The sequence below is a fragment of the Lepidothrix coronata genome, unplaced genomic scaffold (assembly GCF_001604755.1).
Source record: "Lepidothrix coronata isolate B3197 unplaced genomic scaffold, Lepidothrix_coronata-1.0 Scaffold1, whole genome shotgun sequence".
Classification (NCBI taxonomy): Eukaryota; Metazoa; Chordata; class Aves; order Passeriformes; family Pipridae; genus Lepidothrix; species Lepidothrix coronata.
Window position 1 is genome coordinate 609,220 of NW_016690181.1, and position 20,369 is coordinate 629,588.

At 39.4% G+C, this 20,369-nt stretch overlaps 1 protein-coding gene across 6 annotated transcripts in view; it reads right to left on the bottom strand.

Annotated features, from left to right (window-relative positions):
- The window catches only part of NUMB (NUMB, endocytic adaptor protein), a 90,923-nt gene that overhangs the window by 48,230 nt on the left and 22,324 nt on the right, over window positions 1-20,369 (bottom strand). Inside the window, exon 1 of one of the 6 annotated variants that reach the window (XM_017808862.1) lies at window positions 14,521-14,632. The exons of the other annotated variants lie outside the window; for them this stretch is intronic. The gene's annotated coding sequence lies outside the window, so the exon portion shown is untranslated. Of the gene's footprint in view, window positions 1-14,520; window positions 14,633-20,369 lie in introns of those variants that run through there. 6 annotated transcript variants of the gene reach the window in all.

A 20,369-nucleotide genomic window follows, 5' to 3' on the forward strand; every position in this document is an offset into this window, starting at 1 on the left:
TTATATAGGAGACAACACCACCTTTCTTCATGGCTAGGCTTTTCTTCACAGCGAATCAATTATACATTCCTTAATTACAATTCCTCTATGTACATTAACCTTCACCTTATTTACTACATTCACAGAAACAGAACTTATAAGGAAAGCATAAAAATAGTGAGTTGGTGACACAGGTACTGAATTGAGGTAGAAAGTGAGCTTATTCCACTCTAGGAAAATCAGATTTCCGAAGGAATTGTCATAATTTCTTCTTGCTGGCAAATTCCACAAGAGTGGATCTTGACCACAACCCCTGCTTATGTCCCTTTGACATTACCAAAGTTATACACGTTCCACTTGGCCAGAAAATATCAGTCCACATGGCAGAACTTAGGAAGTCCACTCAAACTGCACCACTTTTCCAGCAGCAATCTTCACTCCTGGTTAACTGATGGCAACTAGTGTCTTACAAAAATGTATCAACAAAGCACTACCAAACCAAAGGTTGCCTACATCAGAATGTGTTGGGTCTCCCTACTTACATTTTCTAGCACTTGCTGGGTATTAAGTACCTCGCATTACTCCTTAAAGGTCAGATTTAATTCCAAAGGCTGATCATCTACTAGGTACACTGCAATTATCTTTATTACAGGGTTGTCCTTCTACTGCTTATGGTTTGTTGTCTATCTTCCCAGCTCAAACTTCACCTCCTGATATCACCTACACAGCAGCACCTTACCTGCAGCTTTCTGGAGCTGCACACATCACACCAAACAAACTGCTAGCATGACATAAAGGCAGTGGTCTCCTCTGCTGGTATTATTTTTTGGAAAAGGAGAGTGTTCTCAGACAAGAACTACAGAACTCCTCATCTGCTAGAAGAGGTTTCTTTTGACATCCATAGCAGTTTAACCACTGTAGATAGAGATGTATTTATACAAACCCTTCCCTTCTGAATACAAGCATAAATACACAGCTTTGCCAAGAGTGAGACTTTAGGAGTTGGATTCCTACTCAGAAAGGGAGACATCACAGAACTTATATAAACCAGGAGGAGAAAAAGCCAAGTAGCTATTACATATGTTTCTCTGGCCAACTTAGTCTCATGACAGTAAAATTAATCAAGTGTCTACAGGCATTTGAATCACATGCCTCAAAAAGTACTGTTGGAAGCCACAAACCACCCTTCCTCAAAGTTCACACTAAGCACATTTAAGAGTAACACCCAACTGATATTTTGCAGTGGTCAGGTAAAGTTGATAAACTCATAAATATCACCCAAAAAGATCAATTATCAATGCAATAGCATGTTCTTCAGTTATCATACTCAATATTTTCAATAACTAAGGCTTCTTCAATTAAATCTGTCAAGTTGCAAAAGTAATAACACAATCATTTCTAAGGGCAGCCTAGTTTAATCACTCCTTTTTTTATTAAGGAGAGATGAAGTATTTTAACAAATTTAGAATTCTTATATTCTTATTGTTCCCTCACAGTCTATAAGAAAATACTCTACAAAGAAAGGGGCCACATTTGCAAAAATCAGGTTCTCCTTTTCCACCTCTCTCTGTTGTGAAACCACTGGAAGTTCACCACCAGCATTGTTTATAAAGGGATTATACAGAAACATTTTTATAAAGTACACAGTGTCTGACTACACAAGCCGACAAAACTCCCTCAGTCTTGAGTTTGAGCAATGCCAACGTTATTAAGTGACAACAGTTTCCAGTACACTCATATTCACGTTGCCTATTGGAAGTTCCTTGTCACAAGAGGGGGTTGCAGTCCATGCATCATGTCTGACAGCTACTGTGGGTTTTCCCATGTTCAGTCCTCATTTTCTTTACTGTACTTGATCCTTCTGTAGTCAAGCTTAATTCGAGGGTGAGTCCTGTCTTGGGCAATTAACTTGCATTTTAGAAGCTTCTCAAGATTAAACACTGCAGCCATCCTGACTGGAAGTAGACTTACTAGTGTTACAAGATGAAACCTCCTTAACCATGAAATTACAGCAGAAAGAATAGGATGAAATTCAGCATACCCGGGATTGCAAACCCTAAAACTGACAAGCCACCACAACTACAGAAATTTTTATTCCCATGACTCAGTATTTTAAAAATGTATGTATTCAATATGTATTGAGTTTGTGAACTACACCAGGCCTTCCTTATTAGTCATATAACTTCTCTCTCCCTTAAATCTTACAAAAAAGAACTAAAGCTGAAGGTGACAGAATAACTTCAGAGTCTGGAATTAAATGCTTTGATAGCCTCTAACATGAACTTCTGAAATGCAACGAGCTGCTGTAACAAAGCCAACTGAGGTTATCTTGGATTGTCCTACAACCACACCCAGGAATGCAACGCATGCCAAAACTCAACAGTTGGTCACCGACGTAGGCGCAGGAAGAATCACAATGTGCACTGAGTCGGTTTCTCACCACTGGAATAATACATTTAGGCGGATTTGCTATAAATATCTAGTTCTGTAGATACAGGAGGAGATTGCAGCCATATGTAGGAGATCCAAATACTAATTACACACAAAGTTTCAGCAATACAAAATTAAGGAATAAAAAGAGATTCAGGAAATGGCCTACTTTAAGGCCTGCATGTTCTGAACTCTCACAAAAAGAGAGCAATCAAGAAACAAGGCTGTGGAAAAAAATCAGAGGTTTGGGCTACAAATTCCCCTTGACTACTACATACCAATGCATACAACTCTGTTATTGAATTTCTCTTTTCTAGATAAAACAGGTAAAATATGTGTGAAAAAAAATATTATCTGGTAGCAGATGGCCCTGTAACACAGGACATAAGGATGAAGTGTTTGTCACACTGTCAGGCTAAGGAGCATCAGCATCCTCCCTAGAGGCTCCAGTTTTGCACTGCAAACAAAACTGCAGCAAGAGACATTTCCATGTTTTCTGTCTCAGAGAGGGGCTGCAAGACTTGCACTTGTTCTGCCTCATTTCTAGCCTGCTTCTGCAGTGGAAAAAAAAAATACAGGTTACAGACTTGACAACACGCTCAGAGTGAATACAGGCTTTATTAAAATGAACTTCTATAATTCCTGATCTAGTGGTAATTTCCAGAAAAACTGAGATTAGTCTTTAATAGTTCCGGTATTTTTAAAATACTGCAAGTTAAAACTTGGGACATCAGTGCTGATCAGATATGCCAATTCCATCCTTCCTTATTAATTAATAAGGCAAAAAAAAATCCCAAAATATTTGAATTAACATGTAAATTAACTTCACAGAATATACCTAAAATCTGCCCACATGTAGGATCATAGATGAACATAGATGATCTGCTCCAGTTTTTGCAGTTAAACTGCTCTTACTTGAATCTTTTTTTGTTGTTTGTTTGTTTCATTTTGGGGGGAGGGTTTTTCTACTAAGAATATTTTTACTTTTCAAAATGTTCTCTGTAGTTAAGTGTCTTTTCTCGAAGAAGGAGTTTTAAAATTTCAGTATTGTTACGGCCCTTGTCTAGAAGCCACCCTGGACTTAAGAAACAATTAACATCTGAATAGAATAAAAATTATCTTACATTTCACAAGTCAGGACATCTAAAGCAAGTTTGTAAATTTTTTTCCTGAAGGGGTAGAGGGGTGGGGATAGTGCAGGACAGGGCTATTTGACACACTAATCTCCCTGATGCTGGAAAGAAGGTTAGAAAGCATTCCTAAAATATTGGATAGTCTTGACTTCGCAGTAGGAAGCTACATTTCCTGTTGGATAATAATATCACATTATGTCGGTAAAATTAAAATAGCTACAGCACATGAAGCTCTCAGTAGAGCTCCCCTTCTGCTTGAAGGGAGACTCGGGAAAGTACCAAGGGAATAGCAACGCACCAGCAAGAGGCATGACTGAACACCTCGGCGAAATCTAAGCATCCCAGGTTGATGACCATCGTGCAAAGTTAACCCATGCTCACCCTGGTGCAAAATCAGAACGGAGCCTTCTGACACTAATTCTCTTTCCTACAATTATTTTGGGAATGGGAACAAAAAGAAACAATGTGTTTTTTGTAGATATAGTTACTCAGAGATTATGGGAGCAGACAGTGTCTGTCAGTATTACTAACCATGGATTATGTCCATAAGGACTAAAACATGAATAAAAAGAAATTACTTCATCATTGGCACAGCTATTGCTAAGTGACATCTTATCCAGCTTTTACGGTGGCAAATTATCGACAGGCATCACAGAAGAAATGGATTTTGAGTAGAAGTCTGAATATTATTAGCATTATGGATCAGCTTAATGAGGGTGATGTCTAAAAGCGAATTCGAGCAAGGCTCAAATCTTCAAAACAAAGAAACATTTAAAAGTATCTACTAAATACAATGTAAAAAACCCCAGTGTATATTCAATAAATTTCAAATGTTCAAACTGTTTCAACATACCAGCAACTAGTAACCTTTTCTAAATGTATTATAAGCAGTTAAAGATTCTCACCCTGCATACAATTAGAAGTACTAGGTAAAGATCTAACTAAAGTAAAAGGTTTAGGTAGAGATGAGTTCAGAGAACTAGAAAAGCGCTTCTACACGATATTCTCAGTTACATCAGGATACACATTTTAAAAAGGAGTAAACTTTCTGATGATGCCTCACAATTAATTTATAATCTTTCATAGAATCTCTCAAATTTTAAAACTCACAAAGTTTTAAGATAGAAAGATGTGGTATTCAGTTTTTAAGAAATGATGGGGACGTTCACAAGCTTAGTTCAGGGAATAAACATATTACACAACTGGTCAAAGAAAGCAGAACTGACTGAGAGCACCCTGTTGTACCTCATTCAAACAGAAGGGCTAACAAATACCTCCTTCAATAATTTGAATCCAGTTCATCCAGGATTTGAAAACTACAAAACATTCACTTCTACCTACAGAATTAAACTGATGGTTCCCATAGTACTTTACTTACCATTTGAAAAAAAAAAGTCTGTTGTTTTAAGGAGTCCATAGATTACTACCCACAGAGACTCGGCCAGTTACACTACAGCAAATAAATCCAGATGATACAGTTCTCCAAAATTCAGAGCACGCAAAGGTAAAGCTCTGCAAGAGCGAGAACGCAAGGCAAGAATGCGGCTGTGACACAGGCTTTGCTGGACAGGCTGCCCTGAGACACTCCCTGCAAATTCTCTTCACCACCCACGTCCCCTCACATTAGGTATACAGACGTGAGACACAACAGGAAGGGCCTGGACAGCCTTCATCCTGGGTCAGGTACACTGAAACACTTCTGGGAAACCTATACCAAATGGACCTGGCCTCAAAATAAAGGCTACATGCAGGGTACCTAACTTGGATCCGTGAGACACTGCAGTGCACACAAACCAAAGCCATCTTCAGCTGCCTGGGTTTGCACAGGTTTGGTAGCACCTACATCAGTTCTGAGAAACCTGACTCCAAAGCAAACATTTTCTAACAGACTCCTACAATCATAATATATTAGGACAACTCAATCAGAAGCAGTAGCTATATTCTGCTACAGAAACTAGCATAGCATACCATGACTGCCATTTATTACATTCCACCAGAAGCAGCATTGACACTGTCTGTATAAAATAATCTACTGAACCCCTTTTTTTCTTTTCCTGCAGTTAATGTCCTCGTAAAGTCCATACTTCTGTGACAGAGAATGGAAACTAGTGGGGTTTAGTAGGCAAAACCAGTCCTCCTCTTGGGTACAACTTCAGCAAACACCATGCCTTTTCTGCAAAGCCTGAGCAATTGCATCAGTGGGACGGGCCACCGCAGGTTGCTTGCTCTCTACAGGAGATGGATGCCTCATTTCCCTCTGCATCTTCAAGGCATATGCAAGGCTTTGCCAGCTCCAGCTGTGAAAACCTAAGAAAACTTGCAAAAAACAGCTGACAAGGAGTAGGGTAAAGTCCAGAGTGAAACATTTTAAATCTGCTCCCAGGTATGTAAACTGTGTAATATATTTAGTTCTATAAACTGAACTGAGAGTTATTCATGAATCCTGCTTTCCCCCATGACATCCAAGTTTGTCATGCGACTGATAAAGCTACTTTACTCTTCAGTGCACACCTATAAAAACAACTGTGCAGAGACAGGATCCCAAGGTGTACTAATGAGACAGTTACAAGCCTAGACAGCAGGAAGTTTCAGCCTATTCCAAAGAAGCTTAATACTTAATGGAAGCATAGAAGCCTAGAATTACACAGCTAAGTCCCAATATAGGTTTTTACAAGATTACAGCTAGAAAAATTCACCTGTCCTGAAAAGGAAAGAGGTCAAAAGGCAGACCAGAGATAAAGGTAGCCAGGAAGACATTCCCAGAATTTCTCACTTCAGCCTCTTTTACAGAATTACGGAAGTCATTGGTGGCTTTTATTCCCCCTCAACTCCTCAAAAATATTCAGTCAATACGGTTTAAGTAAAGACTGGAGCAAATATCCGGACAGTAAAGACTGGAGCAAACACCCAGAATAAGTATCTCTGGAAAAGTGGTCTACAAATACTTAGAAATACTTTTTTTTAAAATGTCAGAAAACATAAAAAACACCCATTTGGTTATAACTACCAGAGTTGTTTGATAGTGGTATAGGTCAGCCGCTGCATTTTTGTCCACTTTTCTTAAATAAACTTACTTATTCTATCATGCCAAGTACAAACTAATGCTTGTACACTGGATTAAGAGCACAAAACCAGAACTCCCATACAGACAGTGGAAGGGAACCTGATCAACCTGAAAAGATGCAGTTTTAATCCCAACCTGAAGTATTGTAAAATTTAATAATGGCCAGTCTTCGTGAGCGAAGATTTGGGAAAGGTCATTAACCCTTCGAGCCTGCGCAGTGGATTTTTTAGGTGAGACACAGCGTGCGCTGAACTGAGCCCACCCTTTAATCCTGAGGTTCATCTGCCGGGGCCGAGCAAGCTTGGACAGTGGCAGTGAGGTCCCCAGGACGTAGGTTTGTTTAGAGTGACCTTCTCTTAGATGGATTGCCTCACAGGGCTAACGAGCTCCATCTGCCCGGGGGGCTGGGAATCGAACCCGGGTCGCAGCGGTGAGAGTCCTGCACCCTAACCACTAGACCACTAGAGGCCCCATTGTAAAATTTACATAGATGGCAATTGTGGTTGCCAAGGGGGGAGGGTGAGAAATAGTAAGTTTTCTTTCATTTGAGAATCCAAAATCCTTACAGTTACAGAATTCAAATCAAGTTTTAGGCAACACTGCCCGACCACTTCCCCAAACCTGGGGCAGCAGAGGTAGTGACTTCAAGATGACATATTTATAGCACACAAAACCCCCATACAACTACTTATTCTATAACTGAACACCAAAACAAGATGTTACCATGAACACAATGCCTCTGGCAACGTACCATGCATTCAGATGGACACTGAAATATCTTTTAGATAACTGCACTTGATCTAATCTGGAGTTGGTATTTCCTGGCCAATGATGACTAACTCTTCTAAACCATCATTAAGTATCAGGAAATACCCACCCACAACATCAATCAGTACTTAAACATACACCAAAGTGTTATGTTTTGAACATGTTCACTCATAGCTATTTATCCTACAAGCATATGTGTGTATTGGGGGGAAACCCTTTCCACCAGTCTTCAAGTAACCAAAGTCCCAATATTAACAATAAAATGTGACTTAGGGCCAGACTTCCAGCTTGCTTAACTTGCAAAGTTTCACTCTAAGATAACACTGGGCTTTTCTACAGTCTTATCTCACTCTCTCATTCACACACAAAAAGCCACCACAATTAAACTGATCCAAATCACTCCTATGCTTGGGATGACGGGTTAGAGAAGTGCTTGGACTAGTACTATATGTACTTTGTGAAGTGATGACACCAGTCCTACCCAGCTCTTCCATCACAGCCTCCCAGTCCTGCTGCCCCAATCGATTTCAATCCTCAACAACCCATGCAAAGCAGAGAAACAGATGACAAGTGCCTCTCTCCAAACTCCAGTCTAAAGGAAAATCCATGCCTTTTCATCTCCATTTTCTGTTCCATTAAAAACAGCAGAGGAAAGAAAGCACTTCTTAGCTAAAAACAAAGAAAAAGAATCCCTGGAAGACAACATCACATTTATATTCAGGAAGGCTCAGGAGTGGACAATTGTCCTCTTCATTTCTGTAGAAACCAAAATTAAAGGCTCTCAGTAGGAAAGTCACAGCTATAATCCCCTCTTCCCCATCTCCCTGAAGGTACTAACAGAAAGTTTTCATCACAGTAGTCAACACATCACTATGCTGTGAATATTAAATCTAATCCAAAAGTCTCCCATGATTTCCTCTCCTATCCTTTTCCTTTTTTTTCTCCCTTTAAAGGGAAAAGATTTGCCTTCCAACTGCCACAAGTGCACCAAAATTATGTCTAATTCACTTAGAATTAAAAAATAATTTCATCTCTGATGAAATTGCTAGGTACTATTAATTACTGTACCATTTTTCTATTAGAATTCTACACACTTAGCTTAAGTTGGCATGTGGTTTTCTGCAAGTCAACCACTTCTTAATTAAAGCCTAAAGTCCTAAAAAGTACCAGTACTTGAAACTTCTATTTTGAAGCAAGTCTAGAGCTTGTGTATCAAGAATGATTTTGTTTCAACAGTCATTTTGGTGAGTAGAGTCTACTGCCTGAATAAAGCAGCTTTTTGTTTGTTTGATTTTTTGTTTAACATGAAAAATCAAACCTCTTATGAAAATTGATATTCATTCCCAACCCTCCTCCCAAAAGAGCTAACCACTTACAAAAGAGCTAACCACTTATCAAACCACTGCATTAGGTCTTCTCGCAGCTCTTTTATTTGTAATCAGAAATCAGACTTACATTCAGACCTTAGGAGGAAAATATCACCACCACCACAGCACAACACACATGCACACACCCCCCTTCATAATTTCATTTTAATTTACAAAGAGAGCCTCTTTGCACTCATCTGAAAGAGTGTTACATGTTGGCAGTAAAATGGGCATAGGAGCAGCTAGACAGACAACATCAGCCACCTGGATGATAAAAGAAGGAGAATAAAATACTGAAGCAAAAATTCGTGGTCCTTAGGCAGAGCTAAGATTAGTGTGTGTGAAAAGAATCACAGGGTCAAGCTGGAAAGCCGTTTGAGGCATGATTGCTCTTTGTGACTGAAAGCAGTCACCTGGGTGTGTGTGGTATGTGTGGGGATAAGAAACATCTGGCTTGGCTCGATAGCTCGGACCCAGAGTCTGTATGTATATATACGGGGTAATAAAGTTACGAGAGTTAGTTCTGCCTGGACAAAGTCTGTCTCCGCTTGGATTCATTTGCCGCAAACGGGATTCAGCTTTTTTGGAGAACACCTTCAGGACAGATTTTCTGGACCCCATAAGCAGAGTGCTTCACCTGGGAAAACACATTAAACTGCTGGTTCAGAATTCAGTTTGCAGGCCAGTGAGCAAATAAGCCCCATCTGCATTAGCTGGCACGATACCTCCCACATTCCTTGTGTCAAATAGTTCTTGAAATGTTACATCCATGCCACTGAAATTAAACTAATGACACTCTTTTAAACTGGGCAGCAATAATGCAAGTAATCCAGAAACAGCACTCACCTAACACCAACTCATAACCCCATAAGGACAGAAGGGAGTTACTCTACAGAGGAAAGTTCACAAGAAGACTTCAGCAGAAAACAGCTTTAAAAACAAACCAAAACAATCCCCAGCAATCCAGCTCTCTAGTTCTGCTATAAAATTGTCTAACAGTCAGTCTACAGAGATGTGAAGGATGTCCACTAAGAGTCATGACTGGGGGACAAAAAAAAAGAAAGGAAAAGGAAGGGAAAAAGGAAAAAACCAAATACTACCAAAAGCACCCCAAAAACCACAAAGAAACAAAAAACTGAAAAGACAAAAACAAAACAAACAAAAAACCAACCAACCAAACACCTTAGCATTTATCTTGCTAAGTTTAAAACAGCTGTGTCACATGGAGTAAAACAACCTGCTAAACTATATCTACAAAGCAAGGGTAAAGTTTTAAACTAATTAGTACAAAGGTCTTCAAGAAATTGAGCTTTCATAAATTACAGCTTTGCACACAGTTCAGTTTACAATGTGGACTTTGTAAAGATTTGATACTTTCCTAGTGACGTGTTCCTGAGTACACAACAATATGAGGAAGTGCTGTAGCTGATACCCCTCTTCTCTGCAGACAATCACATATCAAAGGTGCATCATTGTTTAAAATGGCTCCAGTTCTTAAGGATGAAGATCTATTCCCTGTCCTGTCTAGACCTCAAGGGAGGGACACACTGTCCTCCAAAACATCCTGTCAGGAAAGCAGTAAGAAGCGTGCAAATTTGGAGATTAGGATAATAAATATTCTTTAGCTAGTTACTTATTTCGGCTTTCACAAAAACTGTATTCGAAAAACATAGATGCTTTTCTAACCAAGCCCTGTCCACTTCACAAATCCTGGTGAACTAGGAACAATGTATTTGTGAAGCTCTCTGTGTGGCAGTCTTGTGTGAAATTTTTCATTTGTTACATCCATTCTCTTTTGAAGCTACATGTTCCCTGGAACTGATTTAGTGGAACAAAAATGCTATTAATTATTTCTATTTCTTCCAATCCAGATATTTGGAATCTATCGGAATATAGTTCAGATCTGTTCATTAAGGAAACTGGATGCGTCTATTCAGGAAAAATGGGATGTATACTGTTTTTGTGGGTTTTTTCTGTGTTTCCTTTTTTAGGACTACATCGCCAAACCTGCAAGGAGATGCCCATGACATAAGGTACAAGGTCAACAAGTATTTTAATCAGGTTCATTTTCCTTATTTCTTAGAACTGGCAATAAGTCCTCACAGAACAATCTATTTAGGTCAATAATAAACTGCAGGGCTCCTAAATAAAATGGTAATATTTTACCTATTTCCCTCCTAAGTAAAATTATTGCTTTTTATTGGTCAAAAATTCTTATCTTCTCAACTACACAACTAGTAAAAGGACTGGTCCAGACTCTTTGAATAACTTCGAATGTGGTTTTACTGTGTTTTTATTATTAGATCTTTATATTTAGTTACTAGTTCCTCAAGATGAAGCAGTGATCTCTGCATTTTGCTTGAAGTTTATGCAAGTGGAGAGCACTGAGCAAATAAGAAACATTATTTCAATTTTTTTTTTAGTAAAATGTCTTCTGAAAACTACACAAAAGCTTAATTCAGGTTAAAGCTATAAACCCTTAACAATATTTACTAGAATGAGACAGTTGGACAAACTTGCTCTCATATTTAGTTCAATCACTAAGTGTCAGCAATCAGTTTGCATTTCTAGATACTTGCATTTGAAACTGAGATGGGGAGGGAAAAAAACCTGGCAGGTGAGATCTCAAACACTTAATATTTTTTCCAGTTCAAGTTTTTCATACATTAGATAAAATACATTACCTCACTTTTTAACATCAGGTTAAGGTAATGACTACGAATTTTTGAGAGACAGAATGTAATTTTATCAAATAGCAAAGAGAATCGTGGAAGCAACACACAGCAAAACACAAAGCCAAGTCACAGAATCAAATTTAAGCTTGCCTATATTAAATCCTAGTTCAAACAGTGAAGCACACTTTCATATTGTACTTTTTTACATAATGACAAAGCAAATCCCATAGTCCAGACTGAATAAACTAGATGTCAAGATTTACAGATTCCGCTTACATTCCTTGCAATATATACACAGCATTTCCTAAAAAGTAAAGCAAGATTAAGATCTCCATTTCTCAGGAACTAAAAGTATCACTAAATTCACAAATGCTATCTTAAGTAGGAATTAAATATGTTATTATATGGAAAAGATGCATAAGCATAATTTTTTAGAAAGTGCCACTACATTATGAGCTGCTACTTGGGCTTTGAACAAACTTGCAGGCAAAAATATCCCTTCTCCAAAGAGCTGCTATGAAATTGTTTTGTTTTCACTGTACTTTTACTGTCCAGCTTAGGTTGCACTGAGCAAGCTCTACGTGCAAAAGTTAGCTCTTGAGGTCCAACTTCAGACGAAGCAAAGTCTATCAAAAAAACCTCGGCTGAATTTTCATAAGCTTCTGGATTGCTTACCTACCTGTAATGCTATGGTCCCTTATTACACTGTTCCACAATTACCTCTACTTAAAATAAGAAACCAACTCTGTTAAAAACACTTCTTAACTGTATTGTCACTTTAGGATCTTCAGCAAACTACACTGCAGTTATGCTACTGTACACATCAGGGAGCTGACTGACTACTACCTCTTTAAAAAAGAAAATCAACTCCATTTAATTCCTGCTTGCATTTAGACATCTGGAATCAAGTATATACACGAGGAAGAACCACACAGATGCAACTATATAAATATTTTTCTTATCAATTCCCTGCCAAGAGCATCTCAAAATTGTAAGATCAGTTTCACAGACAAGAAATAAAACTAGGTTCACACAGGCAGATAGACTTCCAGAATTTGAGTACCCACATCTGGGGAGAGAGGTATTCCATGGCCTACATACAGTCCCATCTTGGATCACATTTTGCAGATTTTGCTTCCTATGAATTTCTGGAGTGGAGCTTGTGTCTCCTTAAACTGGCATAATGATTATCACTGATTTTATCATAAGAATTTCTGGCACTCACTTCAAATAACAATCCAGCAGACAACACACATTCCAACTGGAATTATTAGGATTAAAACAGGAGCTCCTTTCTATTGACATATTCCTTCCAACATAGATTATCTAAGCAATTGCCACACTGATTGCATTTGATTGGAACATGATGACGCATAGACACTTAGGTATATTTGTCAGCAGAAAATGTTGCAGCAAATTTAAGTTTTCAGAAGTTTGATTTACAAATAAGCTTGAGAATGCCCCTTTAAGAAGTGGATATAACACGGTATCTTGGAAACCACAGACCCTAATGGATTAATATTTCTAGATTCAGAAAACTTGGGGAGACTTTTTTTGTTCACCTCCAGCCAATCAGCCTGCCTTCTCACACAGACTCATGATACATGTGTGATTTCATTATCAAAATGAATACATATGGACATCAATCACTGATGCACTTTCAAAATCCACTCCTAGCTCTGACGCATCTGCCAAGCCAACCTAAGTAAAAAGCTAACCACAGAAGTCCATGAAGGTGTTGTGTCTATAGACAAACATCTGCATCAAGTATTAGTGGCACCAAGTTGAAATTTTTCTTTGCATAATCACATTAATCAAAGTTTTATGTTTGGGGGGTTTGGTGGTTTTTTTGTTGTTGTTGTTTTGGTTTTTGTTTGTTTGTTTGTTGGTTGGTTTTGTTTTTTACTTTGGCTTAACTATGTTGACGAGAATCTCCATTCCAGAAACTAACTATAATTTAGAAGCTTGTGATGGCTTTTTCACTCATACAGCACCATTCATGAAAGAAAAAAGCCATTGAAGGATGTCACAGTCTCAGACGAAAATAAAGATGGACTACAACAGACCAGCACAAAACCCTAAATAACAGAAATTGATACACTGGGATTTTTAGCAGAGAAGAGCGTAGTTCGCATCATGTACCTATTCCAAGTTTTTCTCCTGAACTGTTATGTACTACTAAGATCAGATGCAGCACTGATGCTACAAAGGTGTTGCTTTTCGCTCCTTTCAAACAATTGTAGTCACATTAAAATTTCACTTTATGAAAAACCTTCCAGAATTCACACAACCACTACTTAATGTGCAAGTTTGGCCATGATAATCAACACAGGTCACCTTCAAGTCCTTCTTCTGGACTCCAATTTCTTGTGTCAAATGCTTTAAATGGCATCATACAAGATACTTAACATACACCCCAACACTTCTATTAAAGCTATTTTGGTCACCCAGAAACGCAGACAACCTAAGAGTCTGTTCTTAGTCTTCATCCTCACAGGTTTTGTCTCCTCACAATTCTCTTTTTGTGCAACCACTAACTCCAGCTAAAACATTTCAAAAGACGAGAACTACAAACCAAGACATCTGAAATACTGAAAGAGATGTGCTTAAGCAAACAGTAATGTAAAGTGACATTAGTTCTGAAGACCTAAGGACAGCTATAAAAGACGTTGCACTTTCACGAAGAAATAACTTGCAAACCAAATGCAACTTGTGGCAGCAGGGCTTGACTGTACCAAGCATAACAGACCATGGGTTCAGCAACACAGGGCTAGACAGCAGTAACTCTGAAGTTTTCAAGGGGCAAACCATTACATAAGCTGTGATTAAAACCACTTTCACATTCCTTGCTTCACTCAACTCTGGCATAAAGTAACATTTAAATAATGGTCCAGAGCTGTGAAATTCACCTCCTTGACACTTCGAGTACCCTTAAAATAAATGTTTCAGTTTTGTTATCACATTCTTCTCTAGGACTTTGACAGTTCTCTCCAAACAGTTTTGCATATTTTAGTCTAATCACCACATGTAAATGGCAGCATGCTGCTCAAGGCAGAGTACAAGCAGTCTGCCAACAGCTGGCAATGGTATGAAAAGTGAAGTACCAGAAGAATGATGCTGGAATGCAGACGCTCTTCCTGCAGATTTGCTTGCGGAACTTTTTTGAACATGAGATTCAAAGATTCATGAGATTCCTGTCAGCCCATTTCTTCAGCCTGCCAAGGTCCCTATGAACAGCAGCACAACCGTCTGTTGTGTCATCCATTCCTCCCAATTTTGCATCATCTGCAAACTTGCTGAGGGTGCACTCTGTCCCATCATTCAGGTCATTAATGAAGATGATCAACAGCCCTGGCCCTGCTACCAACCCCTAGGGTACTAGTAACTGGCAACTAGTAACTAGTACCAGCACTAGTAACTGGCCAACAGCTGGACTTCACACCATAGCTCACAACCCCTTGAGCCCAACATTTCAGTCAGTTTTAAATCCCCCTCCTTGTCTGCTTAGCTACCCTGGATGGCATCAGCTAGACTGTCAACAAGGGTGTTAAGGGAGAAAATGACAAACAAACTGTTACGGTCAAACAGTACGAACTTCCCTTTCCTCCTCCACCAACTCAGTCATTTTGTCACAGAAGGCTGACAGGCTGGTCAAGCACGATTTCGCCTTTTGTAAAGCCACAATGACTTTTGCTAATCATGTTCTTGTTCTTCATATGTTTGGAAATGGCTTCACAGGAGAATTTGCTCCATCATCTTCCCAGGGTCAAGGTGAGGCTGAGCAGTCTATAAATTCCCTGACCCTCTTGCTTTCTTGGAGGCAAGAGTAACATTTGCTTCCTTTCAGTCCTCAGGAACAGTCTTCTATTGTCTCAATCTTCCAAAAATAATCCAGACTGGTTTTGCTGTGACATCAGCTCCCTCAACACTCATAGGTGCATTCTGCAAGCTCCCATGGACTCCCTTATAGCAAACTTGTTTAAGTGTTCCATTACTTGGTCCTTCTCTACTGAGGCTGTCTTCATTGCTCCAGACTTTCCTACTAGTCTCCAAGGCCTGGGACTCAGAAGGCAGATCTTACCAATAAAGACCAAAAAAAGGCCTCAGCTTTTTCCATATTTTCCCTAGTCTCCCTCTGGCTGCTGATATACTTGCAGAAGTCCTTCTCATTGCCTTTCATGTCCCTAAACGCTTACCTGAAAACAGAGGTCCAAAGCCACTCCCAGTCATATCTTTTCTACATTCCATTCCTACACACACACAAGCAGAAGGTGAAGCAAAGTTTGGATTCAATAAAGGGTAAAATAAGGGAAAAGGCACTTCTTGAAAAACTTCTTACTGGGCCCATCTTAATTTCACCATTGTAATACAATACAAACAAATCAAGGACACCTTAACCAACTCCAAATTGCCTTTCTACTCTGTTTAACCTTTCAACACAAGTATCATGATAACGATGGCAGAGTTTGCTCCTGCAGTCAAAAACAGAGCACCTGACTGACAGATGTGATATCAACTGAAATGAACACGATTAGGTAGCCACACAGCTTCTTCTCAACAGTAGCACAACCTCCCTGTTTATAACTATGATGAAAGTGAATTGTTACCTTCAGGAATCTAAATGGTGCATCCCCGTGGTTATGTATTCTGTGTTTCAGAACATACAGCTCTTTCATCTTATGCATCAACTCATACCTTATGGCCAGCCCTGCATTTCTAAGGCAAGGCAACATCATGCACATACCAAGAGGTGAAGTGTTCTAACAAACAATTTAAACAACTCACTAGGTCTGGAGAGGATGCATTAAAGAGCTCTGACTGTACATAGCAAATGACTGAGCTATCAAAATGTACATAGTGAAGCCAGCTTTATGCCACGGGATAGTAAGTGTTGAACTCTCATGTAAAGGGTGCCAAGAGCAGTTCTGAGAATTAGAACAATACTTTAGAGTGATATGCTGGCTTAAACAAAGTGTCCCAGTGAAACAGCAGCACTAAAAGCTCTAGAGAAGTATACACTAGCTGATATTAACGGCTTGACATCTGTCAAGAAAATGAGATCATCTTCACACTTATAAAAAGCAGTGTATTCTCAAATTTTAGCATGTCTCAAAATAATAAATTATTTCAAGCTTTCTAAGGGGGATAAACAAAACCCAATTTTGCAGAAATCCAGAAATACTTTAGTATATCCAGCTGGAGGCATCCCAGCCACTCTGCCACTGTGTGATACAAGGCAACTGTAAAAGGCACAAGGAATCTGAACATCTGTAAAAACACCAACAAAAAACCAAATCAACCAACAAATAAACAAAAAAAAGAGAAAAACAACAGTATGTCCTGAACCAGTTCCCTACAAAGCAGTGGTTCCCAAACTGATTTAACAAGTTTATCAAAAAGCCTTTGAACAAAACTTTAATTAAATCTATTCCAAAACAAGCACCCATTTTGGCTCAGTGCTCTAGGTAAAACTCCAGTGCATTTACAAGTATAATCAGTTTGGCACAGTTCTCTCTCTTTCCAATATAAATACAGCTTTTTATGTTTGACCCCCAACCTACACTAAAACTCAAACACATGCAGCTGTTTCACCTGCTTCTTTTCCACAACCTGATCATCAAAAGTAGAATGGCAGATGAAGAAATTATGGGCATGGTACCTTCAGAAAATAGTCAGAAAGGGGTTTTTTGTGTCTGTTAAAGTGTGGTAGTGAATACAAAGATCTGCCTAAGCAAGTATTTTTACTAGTGGAAATACATCACACCTGTAAAAATCAGTATTGTTTTCAAAGAATCATAGACCAGTCTGGGTTGGAAGGGACCTTTTAAAGTTCATCCAGTCCAACCCCCTTCAGGGCACATTGTCAACTAGATCAGGTTGTTCAGAGCCCTGTCCAATCTGACCTTGAATATTTCCAGGAATGAGGCATCCACTAACTCTCCAGGCAGCCTGTTCCAGTGTTTCACCAGTGTCTCACTGTAAGACATTTCTTTCCATATGTCTAATCTAAATCTACTCTCCTTCAGTTTAAAGTCACTACCCCTTGTCCGATCACAACAGACCCTGCTATAAAGTTTGTCTTTCTTATAGCCCCCTTTGAGTACTGAAAGGCCACAACAAGGTCTCCCCAGAGCCTTCTCCAGGCTGAAGAATCACAATTCTCTCAGCCTTTCCTCATAGGACAGGTGCTCCATCCCTCTAATTATCTTGGTGTCCCTCCTCTGGACTCGCTCCAACAGGTCGATGTCCTTCCTCTGCTGGGGACCTGGATGCAGAACTCCAGGTAGGTTCTCACCAGAGTGGAGTAGGGTGGCAGAATTCCCTCCTCAATCTGCTGGCCACACTGCTTTTGATGCAGACCAAGACACGACTGGCTTTCTGGGCTGCAAGCACACATTCATTGCCAGCTCACGTCCAGCCTCTCATACACCAGCACCCCCAAGTCCTCTTCTCTTGATCTGTTCATCCCCCAGTGTGTTACTGATACCAGGTGCAGCACCTTGCACTTGGCTTTGTTGAACCTCAGTGAGGTTCCCAATTCTCAAGTCTGTCCAGGTCCCCCTGGATAGCATCTCATCCTTCTGTTGTGTCAACCCCACCACTCAGTTTCATGTCACCTGCAAACTTGCTGAGGGTGCACTTGATCCCTTTGTCTGTGCCACTAGTGAAGACACTAAATAGCACAGACATCTGAGGGACACCACTTGTCACTGTCCATTGGGACACTGAGCTGTTGACCACTACCCTATGGATGCAACCAACAGCTCAGCATCTTAATGGACATTGGTGAAAAGTGGTTTAACCCATCAGATTCAAAATTCCATGGAACAGGTACTAAACAAACGAGTAAAGAAGAAAAAGAAGGTTCTATGAAAATTAGTGTTGTTTATTTAAATTTTATTAATTTACTAGTTACCAGTAATGTTTATCCGTTCAAAAAGCAAAACTGTATTACTTCTCAACACAAGAAGTGAAAATCCAGGTATTAACATGAGATCCATAACATCTCAAGCCTCCAAAAAGGCCAGGACCCCCAAAGCCACATCCATATCCAAACAATTCTGACCAAGTATTTGAAAGCCTATCTTGAAACAGGACTATGGGTGACACTACTCAGCACTTCGTATGTCTAAAGCAGCATCTGAGCATGGAACACAGAGACTGCTTTGTACCTCGCTTGATGATCCCTGTCAGTCCCTTCCAACTCAGAATGTTCTGTGATTCTATGAAGTTATTTCTGCACATATCCAAAGAAAAAGTGTGATCAACTGACAAGAAGCAATTTTATTAAAATATTTTAAAATAACTTTGTCCAGAAACATGTAACATTCAGTAATTAGAAGATAACTACTAGAGTCACAGTATTTACTTTTTTAGGAAGACATGCATAGAAAAAGCTTCAGCACAGCAAAGCAAAAAATTTTTACTGGTGATCCACAGGTCAATGCAGCTCATCAGACAACTCCAGTTTGGAGTAGACCAGACAACAGGAGTAACAGTGAACACTTCCAGGTCACATTTCTCAAAGAACTTGCTTAGGGACATTCCATTTTCAGAAATATTGATATGACCAGGACAATGCTACCAAATTTTACAATTTAAGTCCCCACCAGGTCACCTGTCTGCATTAAACTGTACATAAGCATACTGTGACTTCTGCACACACCTCATGGGAAAACAACCAGCACTAAACTCTCATAAAGGAAAAAACAAAACAAAAGGCCTCCAGGAGCTGAATAAAGGAATTTTCTGCTAGCTTTTCCGAAGCATATTGCTGGTTTCATTAGTTTTACAGTTTGAAATTTCAAGATCAATAAAAGCAGCACAGGAAAACTTAAAACAATACTCCCAAAATACCGGATTACAAATGAAATGAAGAAACTATGACCCAAATACACATATTTTACATTATGCTGGTTACCACTGAACAAGAAAAACTGGTTTGCCCACATGGACAAAAGAAAAGTATTACTTGCCCAACCAATGTTTCTCTAATTCAACTTTACTAAAACGAACATGCTCTTTAGTCTGTTCTTGAGGAAAATTCAGTGACTGTACAAAGTATCTCAGGTGGTCTACAGGTTCATTTCAAACATGCAAAGGGCAGAAAATGGCAACAGTGGTCACCCGCTAAGGTGATGGATGAGATAAAGAAGCCATAATGCCAGCATATCACTAAGGATTTGAACTTAACAGAGCTGAAGGGTTCATGTGGTAGTTGGATATTTGAAAGCCTTTGATGTCACCAACAGTTTTGAGAATAAAAGCTGTCAAAATGTAAAACTGCATCTGTAAAGCTGAAGCCCAGCTTCTTAAGTATCTCTGAACTTTCCTAACAATTTCCTAGAGAAGATATTTATTTAGATACTTCCCTTAGGTATCTGCCTTTTTAGGTATCTGACTTTTTTAGGTATCTGCCATCACCTGAAAAGCTTTGTCAGCCAGATGCCTTCCACTATCTAATTACCAGCTGTTCTGGTTTTTTTTCAGAAATGCTGTACTTGAACTTTGTCAGAAAAGTTATAATTTTGTGGTGGGCTGACCTTAGCTGGAGGCCACGTGCCCACCAAAGACATCCCCATCATTCCCCCTTCTCAACTGGACAGGGCATAGAAAATACAATGAAAGGCTCATAGGTCAAGATAAGGACAGGGTGATCACTCACCAATTACCATCATGGGCAAAACAATCCTGACTCCCAGGTCAAGTTTGCTTATAATTTAATTTATAACCAACCAAATCAGAGTAGGACAACAAGAAAACTTTTCCCTGCTCCAGCATGGGGTCTCTCTCATGTGAGACAGTCCTCCATGAACTTCTCCCACGGGAATCCTTCCTATGGGCTGCAGTTCTTCATGAACCCATTGTTCCAGGTCGCTTCCACAGGTAACAGTCCTTCAGGAACAGACAGCATGGGTCCCCTGTGGGGTAACAAGTCCTGGCAGCAGACACA